The sequence below is a fragment of the Ornithodoros turicata genome, chromosome 5, assembly GCF_037126465.1.
Source record: "Ornithodoros turicata isolate Travis chromosome 5, ASM3712646v1, whole genome shotgun sequence".
Lineage (NCBI taxonomy): Eukaryota > Metazoa > Arthropoda > Arachnida > Ixodida > Argasidae > Ornithodoros > Ornithodoros turicata.
Window position 1 is genome coordinate 42,283,226 of NC_088205.1, and position 22,690 is coordinate 42,305,915.

At 47.1% G+C, this 22,690-nt stretch overlaps 2 long non-coding RNA genes across 2 annotated transcripts; one reads left to right on the plus strand and one right to left on the minus strand.

Moving 5' to 3' along the window:
• Nucleotides 1-4,652: 4,652 nt before the first annotated feature.
• LOC135395586 (uncharacterized) lies at nucleotides 4,653-6,128 on the minus strand. The gene is made up of 3 exons (XR_010423194.1): nucleotides 6,006-6,128; nucleotides 4,817-4,879; nucleotides 4,653-4,719 (listed from the first exon to the last, which is right to left on the minus strand). It is a non-coding gene; the product is annotated as an uncharacterized LOC135395586 (long non-coding RNA).
• Nucleotides 6,129-19,950: 13,822 nt separating this feature from the next.
• On the plus strand, nucleotides 19,951-20,686 carry LOC135395587 (uncharacterized). Its single transcript, XR_010423195.1, has 2 exons — nucleotides 19,951-20,159; nucleotides 20,511-20,686. It is a non-coding gene; the product is annotated as an uncharacterized LOC135395587 (long non-coding RNA).
• The last annotated feature ends 2,004 nt before the right edge of the window (nucleotides 20,687-22,690 follow it).

A 22,690-nucleotide genomic window follows, 5' to 3' on the forward strand; every position in this document is an offset into this window, starting at 1 on the left:
GTAAGGACGAGGTGGAGTGGTGCTGGTGTCACAGGAGAGTAGAAGGTCTGTGCCGGGAACGGGAAAGTCGTCAAGACGCAGAGATGTTGTCGAGCTACGCAGGGCCTCAAGCTCGGGGTCATTGTGCTGGGCGCGGGCTAGAGCTTCTGACGATAGCGTCTGGACGGTGGCTACGCGACTCAGGGCGTCTGCTGGACCATTTTCCGATCCGGAGACGTGCGCAATGCGAGAGGTAAATTCGGCTAGAAAAGCGAGGTGGCGCGTCTCACGAGGAGAATAGCGGCTGCTGGCCGATCGCAGGGCGTATGTCAACGGCTTATGATCAGTTAGAATGGTGAAATCCCGGCCTTCCAGGAAGTAACGGAAGTGCTTGACTGCGAGGTAAGCGGCTAAGAGCTCCCTGCCGAAAGTGCTATACCGCGTCTCCGCGGGCTTCAGGGCCTTTGAGAAGAAAGCAAGAGGTCGCCAGCCTGTTCCGACGTGCTGCTGCAGCACGGCGCCGACAGCTGTTGCGGAGGCGTCGACCATAAGTGCGGTGGCTGCATCGGGCGTGGGATGGGCCAGAAGGGTTACCGATGACAGCAGCGACTTGATGGACGTGAAGGCGTCAGAAGCAGCGTCGGTCCAAGAGAGCGGAAAGGAAGTGTCCCGGGACTTCCGCTTGCGGCTCTTGCGACCGCGGGAAACGTGGTCTTGGGACAGCATTTCTTCGAGGGGGCGCAGCGTGTGGGCACAGTGTGGGACGAATCGCCGATAAAAGTTGGCGAGTCCTAAGAAACGCCGGAGCTGGCGCACGGACTGAGGTTGAGGAAAATCGAGGATGGCGGCGATCTTCTGCGGAAGCGGAGATATGCCCTCGGCAGAGACAGTGTGACCGAGGAACTCTAGAGATGGTACTCCGAACTCGCACTTCGCGACGTTGACGATGATCCCGTGTGCAGCAAGCCGTGAGAAAAGTAGCCGGAGGTGTTCGATGTGCTCGGCAGGGTCTCGACTGGCAACAAGGATATCGTCTATGTACGCGAAGACGAACGGCAGGCCTCTGGTAACGGTGTCTATGAACCTTTGAAATGTTTGGGCGGCGTTCCGAAGGCCGAACGGCATGCGGACGAATTCGAAAAGGCCGAACGGGGTGGTAATGGCCGTTTTCGGCCCGTCTTCGGCGGCGACGGGTATCTGATGGTAGGCCCTCGTAAGGTCAATTTTCGAAAAGGTTCTCATGCCGTGGAGGTTGCCGGTGAAGTCTTGAAGACGCGGGAGGGGATAGCGGTCAGGAATGGTAACTAGGTTTAGGGCGCGATAGTCACCACAAGGCCTCCAGTCCCCGGTCTTTTTGGGGACCATATGGAGAGCCGAGGACCAGTTGGCGGAAGAAGGGCGAGCGATGCCGATCTCCAGCATGTGCTGAAACTCGGCCCTGGCAATCTTCATTTTCTCAGGTGCCAAGGGGCGTGGTCGAGAGAACACTGGTGGGCCGTTCGTCACTATGTGGTGCACAACCTCGTGGCTCACGGGCTTCGTCCAGTCCGGAGACTGCGTGAGCGATCGGTACTCGCGGAGAAGTGCAGCATAGGGAGCAGGAACGGCTGGAAGGGATGTTCCGCAGAGGTCGCGACAAGGTTGTGCGGCAGATATGGCGTGGACGTGAAGGTGGGTGTTGTCATCGACGAGAAGGCGGCGGGAAACGTTCACAGAAAGGCCGAAGTGATGACATCCTAAGGAAATCCGCGCCGAGTATCGGCTGTGAGACGCTAGCGACGAGAAACACCCAGGGGAAGACTCTTCGTAAACCGAGGTTAACGTTGAGGAGCTGTTCTTTGTAGACAGGTATGGTAGTGTTATTAACGGCCATCAAGTGAAACAGCGGCTCACGACGCCGCTCATTAAGGGATGCGGGCAGGACGCTAACAGCGGCCCCGGTGTCGACAAGGAACCTAGTTTTGGTGGAACGGTCGACAACGAAGAATAGGCGACTTGCAGCTTGAGGAGGGGAAACGCTGGCCGCCATCAACGGTTCCCGGGTGAGTTTCCCGGCCAGCCGCAAGGGCGCGTACATCGCTGAGCGGCGTCGCCGAAGCGCTCACGGTACCAACAAGATGGTGGGTTGGAGTCGTCGAACGGAGACTGGCTTCGGCCGTCTTGTCTTCGCGGTGAGTGGCGGAAACGACGGGAGCGGCTGGATCTTCTGGGAGACCGGCGACGGCTATCGGGGTAGCGCAGGGCAGCGACAGTCTCGGAGAGGGGTTGGATATCCGCTCTCACGGCAGCCATGTCGCTCGTACTCGCAAAGGCGGCAGGGTGGAAGCGGCGGCACCGTGCCCTGCTGCAGAAGGCCTGAAGAGGAAGTAGGGTGGTTATGGCCGACGGCGCTTATGCTTGCTGCAGGGGAAGCGACCTCCATGACCTTGTCGGCAAGGCCGGCCAAGTCACAAAGTGGCAAGCTGGCGGCTGTAGTGAGAACCATCTGTACGGTTGGGGGCAGCCGTTGCAAAAATAGCTCGCGAAGCAGTGCTTCGTCGAAAGAGGCTGAGCGATCCGCCAGGAGAGCCTGCATGGCGCGAAGTAGCTGCGAAGGTCGTCGGTCACCGAGTTCGTCGGCATTCAAGAGCTGCTGCAGGCGCTTCCGCTCTGACATCATAGTCCGCTGGAGAACAGCAGTGCGCAACTGGTCGTAGGGCGCCTGAGGTGGAGGGCTTGCTATTAAGTCGGCAACGTCCATGGCTATCTCTGGTGGTAGGGAAGAGACGATGTGCCGGTACTTGGTGAGTTGGGAAGTAATTCCAGCGAGCAGGAACTGGGCTTCGACCTGCTGGAACCAGATGTGGGGTCCTCGATGCCAAAATGGCGGCAATCGAACAGCGACGTGGGACATGGGAGGCATCGCAGCAGCAGCGGGGGCGGTTGCGCCAGGCGGAGGGTGTTGCTGGTCGCCAGCAGGGTTCATAGCAGCGGTGTTCTTCTCCGGGTCACCAGAAATTGTGGAGCGAAGTAAACAAGGTGTTCACACCACAATTTGCGGGAAAGAACTGAGGGTTTATTCCAGTGGCGGTTGCCACCAAACACGAAAGTGGAAAAACGTGCAGCGTGCAGGCCGCGGCTTAACGATGGCGATGCGGGCTGCTACACTGTCTTCATTCGGAGTGCTGTGAGGGCTTCTTTTGAGAATCCTGGTTCGCCGTCGATTGATTGATACCACTTCTTTATTGTCCGTGGATGTGGCAGGCAGGTGTCGAAAGTGCTACGCACATATTTATAAGCACGAGGGGAATAAAAGTGGAGTGTCAAGGCAAAGGCACGTAACTCTGGGCTGTACTGACGTGGCACGGGTTTTCCCTTCTGTTTTGCTGTTTGTCGTTTGAGGATGTCTTTGTGGGCTCCTGCTATGTTTTCTAAGCAGTCTGCATTTTCTTGCAGTAGTATATTCTTGGACCTCAAGTCTTTTATTACATCTTCGAGGTGTGCCACTTTTTGCTTTATGCGTCGCTGCGCCTGCTGGAGAGCCTTTATCCTCTTTTTGCTGGCAGTGTGCAGCGATGCCACTCGTTTCACCTCCTTTTTCAAAAACGCCTTAACAGGTGTGTCCTCAGTAGCATGGCTGTCCTGGACAGTGAGCATGCAGTCGTCTTGTTAGACGTAAATTCATAACACACACATTGAAATTTACCAGCTTCTCGCAATAAAAAATAAGTATGCATCATTTAACTTATGATTTTATATATTCTACAGTGAAATTACCGTGCAAAATGCAGGTTGCACGGTACATAATTATGCCAATCAATATTAGGTACCTCATTGTAAGTTTAATCAAAGGACCTTCAGAGAAATGTCTCAGCTTTCTTTACCGCTACGTTGTTGCAGTTCACATCCCCCCTGCCTTTGTGTGAAGGGTCAGCTGCGAGTGTTTCCACCTGACTTTCAGTTTATAGGAACAGGCATGATTCATGATTGATTTGTACCATGCACATGATTAGAAGCAAACGAGATACACTAACAGCTTGCGAGGGCTACGTAGATGGACAAGCTGGAGTGCTCTTCCTCTATGCCTCCCAATCCTTCTTCCTAGAATAAATGACACAGACATGCAAATCAACAAAGAATAAATCAATGTAAGTATTTTATTTCATCATTGAGTGTACATCATAAATGCAATTCATTTTTCTCATGCTGTTAGTAAAAATCAGTCAAATCACAGATCTAAATCAATACATGCCATCAAGATGTCATGTTAGGAATTAGAAGATACATGCAAACACATTTGATGGAATAGAAAGAGGCTGGTTTATAGCGCGTAGTACGCTCCAAGTAGGCTACGTAGATGCAGCCTGTACAAAATGTCAGCCGCCATCATACCCTCGTGATGAAAGATTTTTCTTCTAAAACGTAAAGGGCACAATAAACCCTTTAGTGTTCAGGGTACATCTTGCTCTCCTTTTCTCTTTTATTGTGTGCAATATGTTGTATTTAACTGCACTTAGTTATTAATTTCGAGGTAGTGGCCATGTCTCAAGACAGATTGGTATATCCTCCAATGACAAGAAGAACTATATGGCTTGAATGTATCCCCAACCGTAGTGGCACAGAGAGATTCTATGTTACTGTTGATATAAGCATGCCGCACATTCCCTCTGTGGTCTGAGATGAAACAGTAGCCCTCCTGATAGTTCCTACCAATATAATCCCTCTGGTAGGGGTCACAGGAGTGGAGGTGCTCGCAGTATCCTATGTGTCCGATAGAAAAATAAAATGCATGTATATACCTTGACTGCACTTAAATGTATAGCATCCTTTCAACTGTTTTGCTTTTGGTAGTCCTCACCAGTGAAATCCTTCTGCTAGATGTGGCAGCAGCATAGGGAGCATAGGTGATGGCACTGGTTTCCTGTATACACAAAGGAAAGGAAAAGATGGAGATCACCCTCAGCTATAGCTAAATGTACTGTAGAATTGTAAAAGCAGGTGTACACCAATAAAGAAGGCAAAGCATAAAAACGTTAGCATTCACAAAGCATCACTACTGTGTTTCCATACTTATAACCCCTTCATAGCAACAGTGTGGGCGAGTTGGTACATACTGGACACAAAATACACTGCAGAGACCGGACATGACTAGTCAAATGAGACGGATGATTCAAATTCATAATAGAGGTGGTAACAGTGTGCCTTCCATTACCCTCCTTTCCCACGAGACCCAGTATGTCAACCACAAAATTGTTTTCATTCCTTCCCAATAAACTACACTTGTTAGTCAGAGCTTCATTTGTCTACTCACGTCCTGTCTCTGCGCTGTTTTTTTTTTTTTTTTTTTGGTGCCAGTTTATACCTAGGGAGTGACTTTTTCGGGTTCAATGCCTTTCTCAGATTCCGGGGGTAAAAATCAGGCGATAATTGTGCCTTTGTTATACATATATATAATTATATGTATAAATATATATAATTGTGCCGGGTGTTATCGGGGGTTTTCGTTTCTCCTCTTGTCTATTGAGTCCTTTCCTAATCTCTCTTTTTGTGTTTTTTTGCGGGATCGTGACCTTCCAGTGGTAATCCTCGAAGGCATAGACAGTGTTGACACACATGGGTGTATTGCTGGGAGCGTAAGTGACCCATTCTTAAATGTGTTACACGTGGCGACCTTTGTTTGTCTTCAGTGGAAACGTCACTTGAGGATTCCATAGTGACTGGAGATCAGAAAGAAATCGGGTTTAACCCGAATTGGTCGTGCATCAGTTCGGGGGAATAACCGGGCAGAATCGGTTTTAACCCGAAAAAGTCACTCCCTATTTATACCCCTTCTTCATTTCTCTTTCACATTAACATGTCTCGGACACTTGATAGCCTTATGGACATAATTATGTTTCGGCCCAGCTTACTGATTTGACCCAGGTATAAAAATAACCTTGGGTCATGTGTACCAATATGTAAATTTCCAAGCACAAATCAACAGGCCGGTCCAAAACATTCAAAACAGGATTGCATTGAGCAGGAATTCTGACAGTTGACATTCTCACCAGTGAGGTATTTAAGCTTGAACAAGAAGCGTGAGGTGATGCATGTCCAACTCGGACATATCCCTGCAAAATTTGATGAATGCAGTACTGTAGCACAGTTAACTCTGTGCAAGCATATGGAGAACCAGAGAAAGCAAGTACTTACTAATACGTCCTCATCTTCGAGCTCTGTAAATGGGTTGTGCAACGGGTTACAGTCAAAGCCCGTGCTTTCCTGCAGCCAAAGTAAATCACATATAATACAGGTTTGATGGTTTTAAGAAAGCATAAAAAAAACGGTTGTTCAGACCAATTAGATGCCGTTAGATGCCGATGTTAGAAATTATGGTGCTCTGTGCATATGACTAATATTTTGCATAGCTGAAAAGGCAGCAATTTATCTGTATAATGTAAAAACCCCGAGACTAAGGAACACGAAGGGACAGACACAACACCCTTCGTGTTCCCTAGTCTCGGGTTTTTTACATTATGCATCATCTTCACCAGCTCGCGTGCTTCCTAGCCATTTTTTCATAATTTATCTGTGCCCTGTTGTGACCCCGTCAGATGAAAAGTACTGATAACCAAGCAGAACGTGCACAGTGACGTGCTTTGTTTCAGCACAATATAAGAAACAACATCGAGTCGTCTCACTTTGTGTTTGCTGGTTGACACGTTGAGTCACTCAGTTATCTCGATATCAGTTGTTTAACAGGAACCACACATTTTAGTGCAGCATGATTTAGCATCATAAAGCAAAATGTACTATACTTACATGTAACTTATACTTACTTGTAACCACCCCCAAGCGACCGCTTGGGGGTGGTTACAAGGTCTGGGACTTCTGGCACCCCTGTGGCCAGAAAGGACGTGCAGACACCACGTGATGAGTCACGCGTTCAAACCAAGGGGATGAAACTCGCGGGTACGTTTGCGGACTAAAGTGAGGCGCTGCGAGCCTTTCGCGTCATCAAACGTCATGAAACGTCAAAATTTTTACGTCGAAGCGCGAGTTCTCTACCGAGAGCATCCCATTGGCTCCTGCGGCCGCTCCCCCGATATGCGAGCGCTCATAGGTCGGTTTGAAATTATAACCTTTTCGTGGCGCGCGTAAGCCGGCACCGCCGTGTCTGGGGGTCTGGGGTGTCGGAGCAGCTCGCCGTAAAGTTTCGAAATATGGTGCAGCAGGGACGCACGCAAAGCACCTTTGCCGTTACCGCTTTGGATGGTTTTTAGTGCCCGTCGATACCGACTCTGAAAAACTCGAATTCTCTTGGATACTTCTGCAAGTAAATTCAGTGATAGATAAGTGGAAGGCAGGTCTGCTTCGCTTGCTTGGTGCGACAACGATTCAAGAAGGATCAATACTGTGTCTTTCCACTTGATGGGAGGTAAGTCAGTTCCTATTCCATTCCGCCGCTTAGCGTAGCATAGCATAGCACCACACCTGTGGCATATACGCAACATTTCGGCCGGTAGAATTTTTAGTTTTCACGTTTTCTGATCCCTGTTCTGGTCTTTCTTGCTCAGGTATCAATTAGGTGCTGCTCAACTCATATCTGCTTCAGAAAAGCATCTGCATGGATGCAGTAGAATGGATAAGCTACTCTGAGTGGTTGGAACATCATCTTTCGGCTTAGCAGCTGCACAGGTTCCTTTAGTGACGGGTCAGCCTTGACATGTGACGCTACACAAGCAGCAAAGAGACATGTTTCCTGTCATGCTGGATTTGTAAATGTGTGTGCCTGTGCACTGAATTTACTGATCTGCTGTGACATCTTCCACGTGTGACATCAGCTAACAGTGAATGCGAAGTTGCTTCGGCATATTACTCGAACTTCAGAAACTATGTTCATGTCAAGTTCGTGTTTGGCGCAGATACAGAAGACTGCATATGTGTGATTTGGAAATACCAAGCATGAAAAATAAAGCACCTTGGGCAACAGAAAGAGCCAACGCTTCCGCGTTTTATTTATTTCACTGGATCCGAACGAAAACCCAGCCAGAACCGCCAAAGCGGGGGAGAGAACAGAGGGGGGAAAAGAACGCCTCGGCAGCGTCGCTTTACGTCACCCGTCACCTAGGGAGACAAAATAAAACAAAGCAAAAAACTACTCTACCGAGGCCCAACAATTGGCCCGACGTCAGAGGTCACGTGAGTTTTTCCCAACAATAGAAATATACTATACGTTCATTCCCCTGTTCAAACCTTGCAGAGCGACTGGAGCTGGCGCGCAGATAAACCGGTCCGATGTGAAAATAAGCCACGCCTTCGAGCGTTGTTTAGTGTTTTTCCGCGCCTTTTTTTTTTTTCCCCGTTGAAGGCAGTTTGCTTGTGGGTTTTTGGCAATGAATTTTGAAGATACGCGAGCTTTTTCCCGATCTTTCTTCGAACGTTATTGACGTTTCTGATGATGGGCTACAATTCTGCTATCTCAGTTTTTCCCAAAAGCTACTAATTAAAAAGTTAATTAACGAATTTTAGTGAATTAGTTGTCCTGCAGGTGCACAATACTGACCATAAAGTTTCCGCCGCGTGTGTATCATATGCAAAAGCAGAAATAGCCTGTCCTTTAGATTCTTTATGAAAGATGCGTTTCCAATAAAAAAGACACCATGTACATGTGCCACGCCCTGCTTAATGACGTTTGACCAAGTTTTCGTTTCTTCTGCTATCGAGTAGTATTTGAAATAATGCTAACAATGCAGTACATCAGGAGTTCACTCTTACCGTTGAAGAAAATCAAGTGTTGCCTCGACTTGACGTGGATAGGAAATGTTGCAAACGACATATACAGGGCCATCAGAGATGCAAGAGCAGCATTCATATCTGGTACTGCTTTCATGACCACCTGCTGATCTGCAGCAATCATGAATCGCCGACAAACGTAGGGGCTCCCTAAAAGAAAAGAAAATATGGTATGACTGTTATTGATACATACAGGATGCGAGGCTCACCAGCTGAAATTATCACAGGGGTCGTAGGCAGTGCAACGTCTTCGATGGTCTTGTCCGCCTGAAAAGGGATTGAAAGGGAAAATACATCGATGATTGTCAGATCACAGGACTTAAAATGGTAAAGAAGCACTCAACAGTTTTCCACTTTCCTCATGAACGGGAGCGACCTTCCCTTGAGCCGGACAGTGGATCATCCCAATCTCGTTTCCAGCTGGTTATCAGCGCCCGATTACAGCGCTCCGCTGTTTAAGATAAGTCTGCGCGCCACTATGGACCTGGATTAGACTAGATAACCTCAGAACAGAAATTTTCGCCGTTTCCGCTCCAGCAATTCCATCATATGATATCCACGTTGTCCTATTCGTTCTTGTTCACAGTTCCTATATCACCTGTTTGAATGAAATAGGCAGCGTGGTTTGGTTGTTCGCGATAAAACGTCGTGCTGAGAGGTATGGTTCCGTGGTTCGTTGCTTGGCGTGACCTTATTTTGTTGTTACGCGAAAGCTGCGCCGTGAGCACCATCACGGCAACAACATGACGTGTGATGTACTTTCCCGAACCTTTGAAAATAAAGTTGATTCAAGAGAGGGTCCGCGGCCTGCTCTGGTCTATTCATATGATTGCGTTCTATAGAGCTTCCTTGTGACAGTGATTACAATTTGTCACGGCTGAGAATGTGTCCTTTTCGGGTTCCTTTGGGGTTGGAGTGATCCCGTATGTTCATCAGGCTTCCCATCGCCTAAAAAAGGTAGCCTGTAGGCATGGTGTTGATGTGGTTTTCAAAAGGGATTATTGACTCAGGTCTTTGATGGCTAGGGTTAACCGGACAAAAACTGGGGGTTGTCATGTAAAACACGTAGATCATTTTGGGACTTGCAGTATTGGTGTTGTTTATTCAAATCCATTGTCTTGTGGGTGCCAGTATATTGGTCAAACTAAACGTTGTGCTAATGTACGTCTGATGGAACATAGAGCTTCGAGAGGAAAGGGGTATGGTAAGCTGGCGGAACACTTAAGAACCTGTTCTGGGTGCGAGCCGCTGTTCAAAAAAAAACGAAAAAAGTCATAAGTTAGGTGTTCTTCTTTATAAGGAAGCTTTTTTGATAAAACAGGCTGGAGATAGTTGCATTAGCGTGCCTTCCGTGTTGGTAACGGATACAATTCAGCAGTTCATTGATAACTAACTCGAATTCTGGTTCCTGGGAGGCATTTTTCTTGGTGCTCCTGTTTGCGTGATAACTTTGTGATTACAGCATGATGGTCTTGGCTGCCACTAGGGGTCGGGTGTGTGCAGTTGGTGTAGTTAAGCTGTGTCTCTGCCATTAAAGTTGTTTGTCAGTCAGTGCTTCGTCTGTTTTGTCTCTCTGTATCCCCTGCACCGGAGTTTTATCGCTTTTACAGGACGAGCTACACCCTGTGCTAGTTTCTGGTGGAATGCTAGTGTGCATATGACTAGATGCTGAATGCTGTCTAAAACTGACTTGTTCTGCAGCTTCACCTGAGTAAGTGTCCATGTGCTGCAAGGCCTGTTGCTATGGTACAAGAGGGAATTCTTCTTCTACAAAGAAGTTACCAGACTTGACTGAGGATCCGCTGTACACTGTGGATGCTGCATCAGCGGTGCTTCCTGCGTCGACACTTTCTAACATCTGAGAAAGCTTCCGGGGATTAGTTTTACTAACGGCGGACTAATTCTCGAGTACACAAGTGTATACATTTTATTCAGTTTTTCTTTTTCTTTTCCGTGAAATCTAACAGAGTCGAGCTATGCCCCTGGCTGCTATCTGCTGGCATGCATGTGTACAATATGACTAGCTGCTTAGTGCTCATTATAATTATTTCTGCAGGTATCGTGTGTGACAGTATCCATGTGCCGGAAGACCAGCTGCCGGGATGCAAGAGTGGATCCTACAGTTACCAGACTTGTTCGAGGATCTGCTTCACTCTGTGGCTACAGACGCTTTCTAACAGCTGACACTACAAATGTGCTGAATAAACGTGCCTTCATCCCACAAAATTGGAAGCAGTGCCTTATTCACACTTGTATAGCTATCTTGGAGTTGTGGGGACAGGAGGCATCTGTGAGGGGGATGATCTTGGGCAGTGCTGCTGAGGCAGAGCAGCCTTTGTTTATCGAGGTAAAATAAACCTTTTGACGTTTGGTTGACTTGCTTTGTGTTCCCCCGGTTGAATAATTCATGAATAGGTGGCACCATGAAAGAACTTTTTTGGAAAGATGCTTTCGACATCTACCAAGAAATGAGAAGCTCATTTGCATACGCTCACTAATTAAATAAGCATTATAAATTTTAGATTTGATTTTGGATGCTTGCGGTACCTGTTTTGTGCATAGAGACCTTCTGTGAAAAACGTGCCGACAATTAACGATTTTTGCGAAATTGATTACTTTCAGTTTACATGTTTTTTGTGCAAGGCAGTGAGCCAATGCGCTCTTTGTCAGCTATCTGGCTGTCAATTATGTGTTTCCTAGCCTGGGGTGTTATGTGAAGGAGTGCTGCAAGATAGAGAGCAGCCATTGGTGACGTTTCCAAGCACTAAACACAACCAAAATGATTCCACATATGGTGAAAGCGCCTGGGTGTCACGTGCTGACACCCCGCCGCTTTCGCTGTATGTGGAATCATTTTGGTTGCATTTAGCTGCTTATCATATTCGCTGTAAAACCGCAGAATCTACCACATCAAACAAAAGTTTCAGCTCGTGTAGAAACAACCACATGCTTCCCCCCTCCCAGTGTGTGATCCAGGCGAATGAACACTCAATTGACAGCCGGATGCCTGACATCGGTATGACATAGAGCACATTGGTGCACTGTTCCACAACAGCTACTCCGACTTGTGCCCGTTACCAAAAAAAAGGAACTAAATACCGTTACCCGTTACTTCAGAAAAAAGTAACTAAATACGTTATTCGTTACCGCCATACAAAAGTAACGAGTTCTCGTTACTCACAGGTAACGAGTTACTTTTACGTTACCGCCGCATAGTTAAAGGAGCCAACAAACATGCCGTCACTTGACTTCAACTCTTTATTAATGAGGAATTGCACTTCAGAAAAAGCTGATACTCGAAATTTACATCAGTGTAAATTTACATCAGTTCGTTCTCTTTCGTGTGAAATCGATACGCTAAAGACTAGAAGTCGTACCGCGTTTTTTGCAGCCATAGCACAATTGGTGCCCATTCTTGGGAAGGAGTGATGGTCGGAGATTACGGAAACAAGAGAAAAGACAAGGACCTTCGTTTAAGACGATTCGGCACGTCAACAACACATCCAGTGAGGGACTGCAATAATACTTTGAATCCCACGTGGTCGTGGTCGTCACGCATTGCGCCACACGAAGTGCCGAAATGTGCTCCCCCGCGCTGAAGAAAAGGAATGAGTAACGTCAGTAACGAGTTACCAGTTTTTGTAACTGATTCCGTTACTATTACCATCTTTAACAAAGTAACTGAATCGTTACTTCGTTACCAAAAAAGTAACCGTTACCAAGTAACGAGTTACTTGTAACGAGTTAGGCACAACTCTGCAGCTACTGCTGCAACAGCAAAACTGCTCCGTAAAATTGGGTCATTCCGTGCCAAACGTCCCAGACATTGCGCTCAACCACCCCCGATTTCTTTCGGGTATATTGTGGTTGATTGTTCCCACGCAGCCATTGCTCTTCTGGCTTATTTTTTCGAAAAAAAATTTGCGCCTTGGCCGCCTCTTGAAGATTGCGATTTGACATTCCAACCTACCTGGCATTTAAAAAAATCTAATAGCTTTTGTGCAAGTTCCAACCAAATCTCTTCTAAGTGAAGGCAAAGCATAATACTTTGGTGCCGAGACATGTTGAAGGTTGATCAGCACTTTTTATCGAGAGTTTATGGCCTGAGAAAACTAAAATTTTGGGAAGCTATTTTGTTGTTATTGTTTTTTCTTTCTTTCTCTCTTTTTACCTGGTAGATTACATATCAAATCAGAATCTTCAAGAGGCTGCCACGGTGTGAAAAAAAAAAATTGTGGCAAATATAAGCCGGGAGACCATTGGCTGCATGTGAACCATTAACCACAATTTATTTTAGATATATCTGGGATGGTCGAGCGCAATATCTGGGACATTTTGTTAGTGAGCGTATGCAAATGAGCTGCTCACTTCTCAGTTCTTGGCCAGTGCCCCAATGATCTTTATATAAAAAAGTTCTTTGGTGGTACCACCTGTTTGCAAATTATTCAGCTGGGGGATTACACCCGGTAGTTGCCTTGACAGCCTCGTCACAGTTACAGGGAACTCACAGCAAACAAAACTCTCACGCTCAAACCAAAGTGGCACTGCATTGGCATTGGAGTAGCGTTAGAGGACATCAAATTACTACATGAGCTTGTTAACATAGGCCAAAGTGCACTGCTATGAACACAATAAACACCGCAAGAGCCAGCCGATCGGTGTGGTGCAGTAAGCTGGCATAGCTCATGAAAATATACGCAAGTACTTCAACGGAAGGTATCGACAAATTAACTACTGAAACACCCATTGCTTCAAATACTGCCTGTCACTGGTCAAAAGACTGATCGTCAAGCGCCGTCAACAAAATATACGTGCGATATATGTTAATCAAAAGCCGTGTTACGTGAAGTATCGGGAGCAAGATACTTGACAATTTGCTCATCATATACATATTCCTGGAGCAATTATGTTGAATACAAAGCGAGGCTAACAAGCCGTTCCAGTCGTCACTTTCTGGGATTTGATAGAAATTCACTTTAGTACTAACATTCATTTTGAAACATGTACATATATTTTTCTTATTTTTTAGAGCAAAATCTAAGGGTGAATCCATAACTCTGTCTGGTTTTGACTGGAATGGTTATGTGCAATATGGCTAGCTGCTTCATTCTCTAAAACTGACTTCTTGTTCTGCAGGTTTGTCTGGGCAACAGTGCCCACGTGCCGGAGAACCCGGGTGCAAGAGGGAATGCTTATTCTACGATTACCACACTTGTTCGAATATCCACACCGCTTTGTGGCTCCAGCACCAGTGGAGCTTCCTACAGACACTTTCAAGCAGGTGACACTACAAATGGGAAGATTAGCGTGACTTTAACCACCAAAGCTAATCACATTTTTGCACAATATTTGTGCTTCATTGTAACAAATAGATGTGAAGGGTTCACCCCTGTGACTAGCTTTGCATACTTTGTGTACAGTTTTTTGTTGAAATAAATTCATTACAAAATGCGTGCTCTCAGATTGAAGTACTAACAAAGGGTTATACACGTTTTTGTATTAATATCCACAAGGGCTACGATAGACAAGACGTCTAAACTACGGATAAGGGTAGCAAAATGAGGTATAACAAAGGTCTAATCCTAGACCTAGACTACTAAAGTTCAGGCTGCGTTCCAATACCCCGGTTAGTCGACTGCCTAGCGATCTAACCGGAAGTGCCGCCATGTTAAGTCTTGTTCCAAATCTCGCAAAGTCCGCTATTCAGTCCGCTACCGCCTAGTGCGCGTCGATGCAGTCTAGTTATACGCCTGACCATCTGACAGCGGGAAACGCTAGTACCTGCTGCGCTTGCGCCGTACGCATTTCTTGCGTGAGCAACGAGATGGCGCCACAGGCGCCTCGGCTAGGCAAGCCTGTTCCAATAGTGACAAGCAAAGGGCTCTACTCAGCTGCCTAGTCAGGCGGCTTCGCGGCCGCGAGGTATTGGAACGCAGCCTCAGTGCTAATGCATGTCTAAGAGCCATTACTAAATTTAGCCATTATGTCAAAACAGGTCATTATGTCTATGGTCATAGACACTTCAATGTCTAAGGTTAGACGGCTATTAGTGTTACATTAGCACGTCTACTGCTATGCTAGAGGACAGCTACTAGATATTACGTCTAGCCTCATACATTCTATAGTCATCCCAGATGTCCTAGGTTATACATCACATAGACATTTATTATCCCACCATGTGCTGCCTGGGTATACACAGCGTCGTCTGCTCTAGATCGGCGAGCACTCTTGAAGCAGCGAGAAAAAGTGATGAACGTAGACGATGTTGATGTTGATGAAAAAAAAATAGGGAGAGACGTAGACGAGTTGGTAGGGGGATATATTTATTAGACCAAAGGAAAAAAAAGGGGGGAAAGGTGAGCCAAACGGGACGTCGGCTTGATATTCCGCAAAGAAAAAGAAAAAGAAATGAAAGAAGTATAAAATAAATAAAAAATAAAATAAAATAATTAGGACATAAAGGGGGATAAACTAACAAACTGAAAGAAGGATGACATGAATTAGATGACTTTAAAAGAAACGCATGAGGTTAATGCGTTGAGGGTGAGAGTGGGGCACTGAAGAATGAGATTGCACGACTGGAGTTCAGAGGTTGTCCATAAGAGGCTGAGTTGGTAGGATACTGCCTAAAATGTTGGACAGAGAATGCGGGACCGTACAGTATACTTCTGCTCGTCATTCGTTTGACATACCTTGTTTTCTACGATTTGGTGTTTCGTGTTTGCTCTAAAGTGTCCGGTCGTCCAGTGCAATTCGCTTTCTTTCTAACTCCAGATCTGAGTCTCCGATCGTCACACGCGAACGAAGCAGCCGAAGCTAGAGCTACCCAAATTCGACGGCTGGTTCGACAGATGGCTTCCGTTTTGGACCGCGCACCATGTAGCGGTACGCGAGAACAGCTCATTGACAACAAAGCAGAAATTCTGTTACCTTTCATCTCTGCTGTCAGGAAGCGCTGCAGCAGTAGTTAACGACCTTCACGTTCAAGGGGAATGCTACAATGATGTTGTTCAGATCCTTCAAAGTGAGTTCGGCGCGAATGAAAGGATGATACAGCATCACATCAACAGGTTAACCAGCATGCCGGTAGTGAAGGCATCATGATTACAGAGGCCTGAGGCGCATGCATAACGAAATTCAGACAAGCATCCGAAACCTCAATGCAATTGGACTAGCAGTTGACTCCTGCTGTGCCTTTTTGTGCCCCATAATTTTACGGAAGCTTCCCACGGAACTAGTTGCCAACTATCACAAGAAGATGCCAAAGCGAAAGGGAACTGCCAGCATAAGGACTACAGCCACTTCGCAGCAGACAGTGGGTAGTATTGTAGCAGTCACTGATTCCGCACTTGGGTTGACTGATTACAAACAGGCACTCAATTCTTTGTGGAATTTAATTCGCCTCAGAGCTGCGGCACAAGAGCTCGCCCACGGAACGCTCAAATCAGGCGATGAAACGTATGTATCTGGGCGTAAGACCAACGCGACTTCTGGGTCAACCCACTTCTTTTGGGCACGACTTCTGGGCACTGACAGCAAACACGGCGCGCCGTCGTACGAGAATGTTGTTAGGACGCCCACTAAAGGAGACGTGCGTATTCTGTGGATCAGAGCAGTACGTCGATGTCTCCGCTGCACCAAACGAAACCACATCGCAAGTCAGTGCAGATCTAGATTGGTTTGCAAGACTTGCTCACGCAGAGACACGCAGCGACTCTATGCGATCCTGATCGACCTCCAGCAAGCGGACGAAATACACAAAAACAATAAGGGGCTGCAGAGGCTATTGCCGTTTCTGACAGTGCATTTGGTGATTCAGAGGTCACGATGACAATGGGAACAAGTGGACCAAACGAGACTAGCAAGAAGCTGGTTCTGCTACAAACCATCGTGGCGACCGTTGAAGGAAAGCGGAATAGAAGAAGCGCTCGAATTTTATTTGATACCGGCAGCCAACGTAGTTTCATCACAGCTACGATGTCTCACCTCTTGGAATGCGAACAACTCGGATCCGAAGAGCTCACAGTCACAGGCTTCGGTGGTCATCCAACAAGCACATTCAAGAAGATTCAAGTTTTACTACGTCTGCTCAAAGGCAATTACCATACTATCGACGCGCTTGAGACCGAACAAATTTGTCAGCAGCGGATCCCAGCTATGCCACAGAATAAGATACGAAAACTGGTACGCAAGATCCGTATGGCTAGCGGAGCTCACATTGACAGCGACTCGAAAACAGTGGAAATACTTGTCGGCGCTGATCACTACTGGGAGCTAACAGATGGAGAAATACAGCGGACAACCCATCGCTTCGGCGCAATGAGTACAAAGCTGGGGTGAGTGCTCAGCGGACACGCACGAGCAAATGTTGGAGATTGTCGCGTCATGGTGCGTCCGTCTTTCGAACGTCTCTGGAGGAGTGTACATCTGATCAGCTCATGCGGAACTTTTGGGAGGATGCAAATTTGGTATTGGAAGGTAAAAATCCGAGGCCAGCACATGGAACGTCTGTTCTGGAAGATTTTAACAGAAATATGAAGTTCATAGATGGTCATTACAGAGTTCGATTACCGTGGGAACAGGAAAGTGAGTTGGATGATAAGACCCAATCGAAAATCTGTCTAAGAGACCACTCAAAACCTGAGAGGTCTAAGAAGACCTTTCAAGAAAATTAGAAAGGTCTCGTACGACCCTTTAGCACCTCTGAAGGGCCTGAGAGGACTTCCAGGGAAATCTGAAAGGTGTTATAGAACCATTCAGCTAGCTCTAAGGGGTTTGAGAGGATCTTTCGGACAGCTTTGATGGGTCGTGCAACACCTCCCAGAGCAAGTTGCTACATGTTTTGTGTGCCGCGGGACATGCTACCTCGTCCGCTTTGGAAAATAGTTCGCAGTATTTCACATGTCTGTGGATTATTCCTCCAAGGTACAGGTGCCGTGCTAACCTTGTATTGCGCTCCTCCTTGCTGCTACTGTTCGTGCAATCCGTGCATTATTGCACTGCATGTAAGTGGAAGCGTTTCGGTAAGTCGCCAGCGGTTCAATCAGTCTGTTTTGAAACGTTGAAGTGTGAGGACGTCGTCGCTGATCTCAAGTAATTCGCCTTTTTTCTTCAGGATTGTCAGATATGTTTTTGTGAGTGACAGGTATTCCTGTTCTCTTTACGTTTTTACCAGTGTTCGCAGGCACGCCTTATGAGGACTATGTGCCAGACACAAGTTGGACATCTTGGGTTGAGCGCCTCGAGTTTTACTTTGAGGTGAACGAAATTCTTGACGCGAAGAAGAAACGTGCCCTGCTCTTCAGCCTGTGTGGAGAGACCATCTTCGAAAAGCTAAGAGATTTACTTCAGCCCAGACGTCCGGCCGAAGTACCCTACGAGGAAATCCTGGGCCTCGCCAACCGGTACTTCCACAGCAGGCTATCTGAGCTGCTCGCACGTTGGCGTTTCCACAGGCGAGATCAATTTTAACATGAAACAATAACGGAATATGTCGACGCGTTGCGAGGGTTTGCCAAGGATTGCCGGTTTGGTACAGTCCGTACAGGCACTGCACCTTCTCCTACGCCGACAGTTGTTGCAGCATCAGCGAGTGGGGAGAGTGCAAGAACCCCTACAACAGATCCAGCTGCAACCATCTCGACGGCTATCTCTGTCCCGCTGCCATTGGACACTATGCTACGATACAGATATATGTGTTTTAGCATGGATGTTCCTATTCTGCTGGACTCGGTGGAAAAGAAAGTAGAATGCTGGACCAGGTGAATTTCATGAACACAATAGGTCGCACTCCTCAACAATTCCTAGGTGTGTTAGAAGGGTATATATCTTCTACGTCGGTAGAATTCCAACAAAGAGGTGTTTGTATTGTCTCAAGGGTAGCGCCAGTATTAAGTAATATATACAGGGTGTCCACGCTAAGTGTGAACAGATTTTTAAAAAAATATATATAACACTTTTTCCAAGATGAAATCAATTGCAATATAGCATATGCTGAAGGGCACTCCCTAGCAGGGCATTAGCAAAGTCCAAAGGCAATGTCCTAATTAACTTTCATTAATTAACTTTTTAATTATAAAAGCTACAAAGTTGTTCCAATGAGAACATCTGTTCCTTTCGGTCACCTGATATCGTAGCCGTTTTCGGAACAAAAATCCGTTCGATAGATCGCCCGCAAAAAATTCGTGAAGGAACGCCATTTTTTCTTTATTTTGTTCATTGCGCTTCTTAGAAGACGCGTATTTCCTTCATCCCCAACGGGAGAGGGGGAAGGAGCACAGTGCCGCCTCATGCGTCGAAGATGAGCTTTAACTTGCGGAAACAAAACAAAAACAAATGTATCGGGTGACTCTATCGGAACTGGCCTTATCTTGGGTTGCATTTTCTGTTTCCTTTTAATCTTTTTCCAGGACGCGAGAGGCGATAGTGTGCTTTTTTTCCCTCTCACATTGGGGGTGAAAGAAAGACAGGTCTTCTAAGAAGCGCAATGAACAAAATAAAGAAAAAAATGGCCTTCTTTCACGAATTTTTTGCGGGCGATCCATCGAACGGATTTTTGTTCTGCACACAATCTCATCCGCCCCCTCTGTCGCGCCTGCTATACGCTCCACCCTTGTGGACCCTCGAGCTGCTTCCGACGGACCTGCATATTCCCGACATGTCCCGCAAAAACGACACTCCTGTCCTCGCTGCGCGCCAGTTTGCTCTTGACCATTTGAACTCCGTCCACGGTCAGCGTAAAGCAATTTTCACAGATGGCTCGGTTGTGTACGTCGCGTCGTCCGCAGCTTTCTACATACCTCACAGCGACACTACGCAGACTTTCAAGCTGCCGCATGAAACTTCATCCACCGAAGCGGAACTGACAGCCATCTATGAAGCGCTCAACGCCATATCCGGTTCACAGGCCGACTCGTGGTCCATCTTCACGGACAGCAAGCAGCCGCCGGCTCTAAAGCGAAACGCACCGCCTCCAAAATAATGTCGCCACCGGCGCGCGTACGCTAACGATCTCTGATTGGCTGCGCAATATATGTATAAATATTGGGATGCTCATTGGTCTAAAAAACTGGCGTCAGTTTCCTTTGCGCTGATTGGGCGAGAGTCACTTGACTGAGGAGCGAGCATCCGAACGCGCGAACCGCTCAACGGAAGCAGTCGAACGGAGCAGAATCACGTCTGTTCGGCCACGCGTGTTCTCTCGGACTGCAACTGCAACCGTTGTGCACGCAGACGCTAGGGGGTAGTTTGAGGGTTTTGAATGCTTTAGATTTAGATTGTGGCGAACTGCTAATGTGAGAACGGAATGGCACATCCACCTCATCATCACAACAGCGGGAAGACGAACATGTGATGGAATCCCTGCACCTCCAAAGGACGCAGAAATCGTCAGAGAGGAAGTCTGCACTCTTTCCGACGTACTGCAGGTAAACGGTAAGACAAGTTTGATTACTTTTTTGTGACTGAAGGAAGTAACGCAGGTTTATCACGTCAAGTGCATTACGTACAACATTTACGAGTCACTCGGTACGTTAGCGGCGTTTCATTGTGCAGTGCATGGCCGTAACTTGTACGTTTCTGATATGCCGTTAATCAAATTATGTGTGGTTATGCTAGTTGCCCCTCATGCGCGTCGCAGCCGTTCATTCACTGTGATCTACGAACATTCGTGACAAATGCCTTGGTGTTCAAATACGAAATCAAGATCAATTGCCTATCATAGCAGTGATTTTCGTGCAGAGTTACGGATCATCAATATATTTTTTGTTTTGTTTTAGTTCTCCCGCAGCCATCGGCAACAACGACGCACATAGCCCAGCATTGGCTTTTGAACTGCCCTTCGATGTCGAAGCACCTAAAGCTCCAGTGAAGCCTGTTACAAGACGTAAAAAGATATGTACTGTAGCTTTTTCGAGGCAGTTTCCGAGGACAAATAAAGTTGATTTGTCATACACCATCGCTTTTTGATTGTCTGCTTTGGGACAGCATGATCGTTGCTCTACACTACAGCAAGACAGCAAGCGCCGAAGAGAAACGGACGAGGCTGGGGGGATAAGGGGGACGAGAGGAGAGACGAAAAACCCGAGGAGAGAAGGGGAAGGAGGTTGAGAAAGGAGGTCGGTCTGCGCATGCGCACTGGGCCCCAGCTTTTTTCCCGCGCTGGCCAGCGGAGACGCTGTGAGTGGCTCCCGGGGATCACGTGGTTTGGGCGCCCGCCATTTTCCCTGGACCATTGCGTAAACGGCAGCTTCCGGCGGATGCAGCAAGTCAGCATTGGAGAGCTTGGCGTCGTACCGGTGCAGTGCTATTTGCGATCTCCGCACGCTGGTAATCGCCAGATACAACGAGCTCCTGGCTTCCGGCCACAGCGTACGGCTCCAGTGGGTACCCACACAGTAAATCCGAAAACACCCTTCTAAGTGTAAATGACATGTTCCAGGGCGCCCTCCTTTTTTTACACCTCTCAAATGAGAGTGCACTTTTTTGAAATGGTGTTTTCTACGAGAAACACCTTTTCTAAATGGTGTATTCTGCAATAAACACCATTTGAGATGGTGTATAGTGCAAAAAACACCTTGCTTAGCACCCATTGGTATCATTGCTTTAACAGGAATACACCAATCCGCATGGTGCCCCTGACCAGAATGGCACGTGCAACATGATTTACTGAAGCCCAATTAACACCATCCCGCGTATGATGTCAAGAGTTTTTGTGGACTGTCTGTGACTTGAGCGAAGTTGAATTTCTCCGTTCTATATGTTCACTCGCTCACGACACGCATAAAATACACAAAATAAAGTACTGCAAAAAAACTATATATGTATCTATTTTATTCCGAAAATGCATACCTTGAAAGTGGTATCCATTGTCGACACAATCGTACAAAACATCCCGCGCACACAGTACTGAAGTATTTCACAGTGTCGAATCGCACAATTGACAGTCAATGACCGGCTGCAGTCTCAGTTCTTCTGGCGACCCACGATGAAACGGCTGCGTCTCTGAAGCGCTAGAGAGAAACGTGTCTGAAATAGGGCGTTCAATCGCAAATTAGTAATGCTCAAACGCAAAGTAAAACTGAGTAAAACCATCATAGCAACAACTAAGTTGGTTCACCAAGCTTACTGTTGAACAAAGTAAGGCTTGCAAAAACGAGAATGAAATTCGCAAAATCAACACCGGCCACGAACTGATACTCGTACACTTACTTGACAGGACGCAGGACTGCAGCCACCGCTCGAAACATACAAAAACCTACAGCACAGCAGTCATGGTATGAATACAAGTGAAGTTTGACCATACACAGCTATCACACAGCTTACCCGTTACGACTCAAAATCATATCCTCCTTTGTCCTTTCATGGCCTGCAAAAACGAGAATGAAATTAGCAGAACCAACACAGGCCACGAACTGATACGTGTACACTTTTCCTGACGGGACGCAAGACTGCAGCCGCTGCTCGAAACAAACAGCAAAAACCTACAGCACAACAGTCATGGTATGAATATAAGTGAAGCTTGATCATACACTTCTATCACACAGCTTACCTCTTACGACGCAATATCATATCGTTTGTTCTGTAAAGGACGAGCGAACGCTGAGACTGTTGAAACATCGCGCAACCGTTCCAACGACATTCCGATGATGCTAATGGCGATGACGCCTTCGTGAGGAGGCACAGTAAGCCGGTTTCGCGGCCGCGCAAATAGTGTCGCCACTGGCATTTCCCGCCAAATTCCGGCTATTTACTTTCCATTCGCTCCGGTCTCCCACGTGACCCTTCTCGATCATGATTGGCTGAGGCTCATTTAACCGGTGGATTCGCCCGCGTTCGGTCTTTAAGACATATGTCGGCACAGTTCCCTTAGAAGTCGGCCCAGGACGCACATTCCCCCAGGGCGTCAGTCGTGACGTTGCCCACATACGTGAGGCCGACAACGGCAAGCCCTATCGCC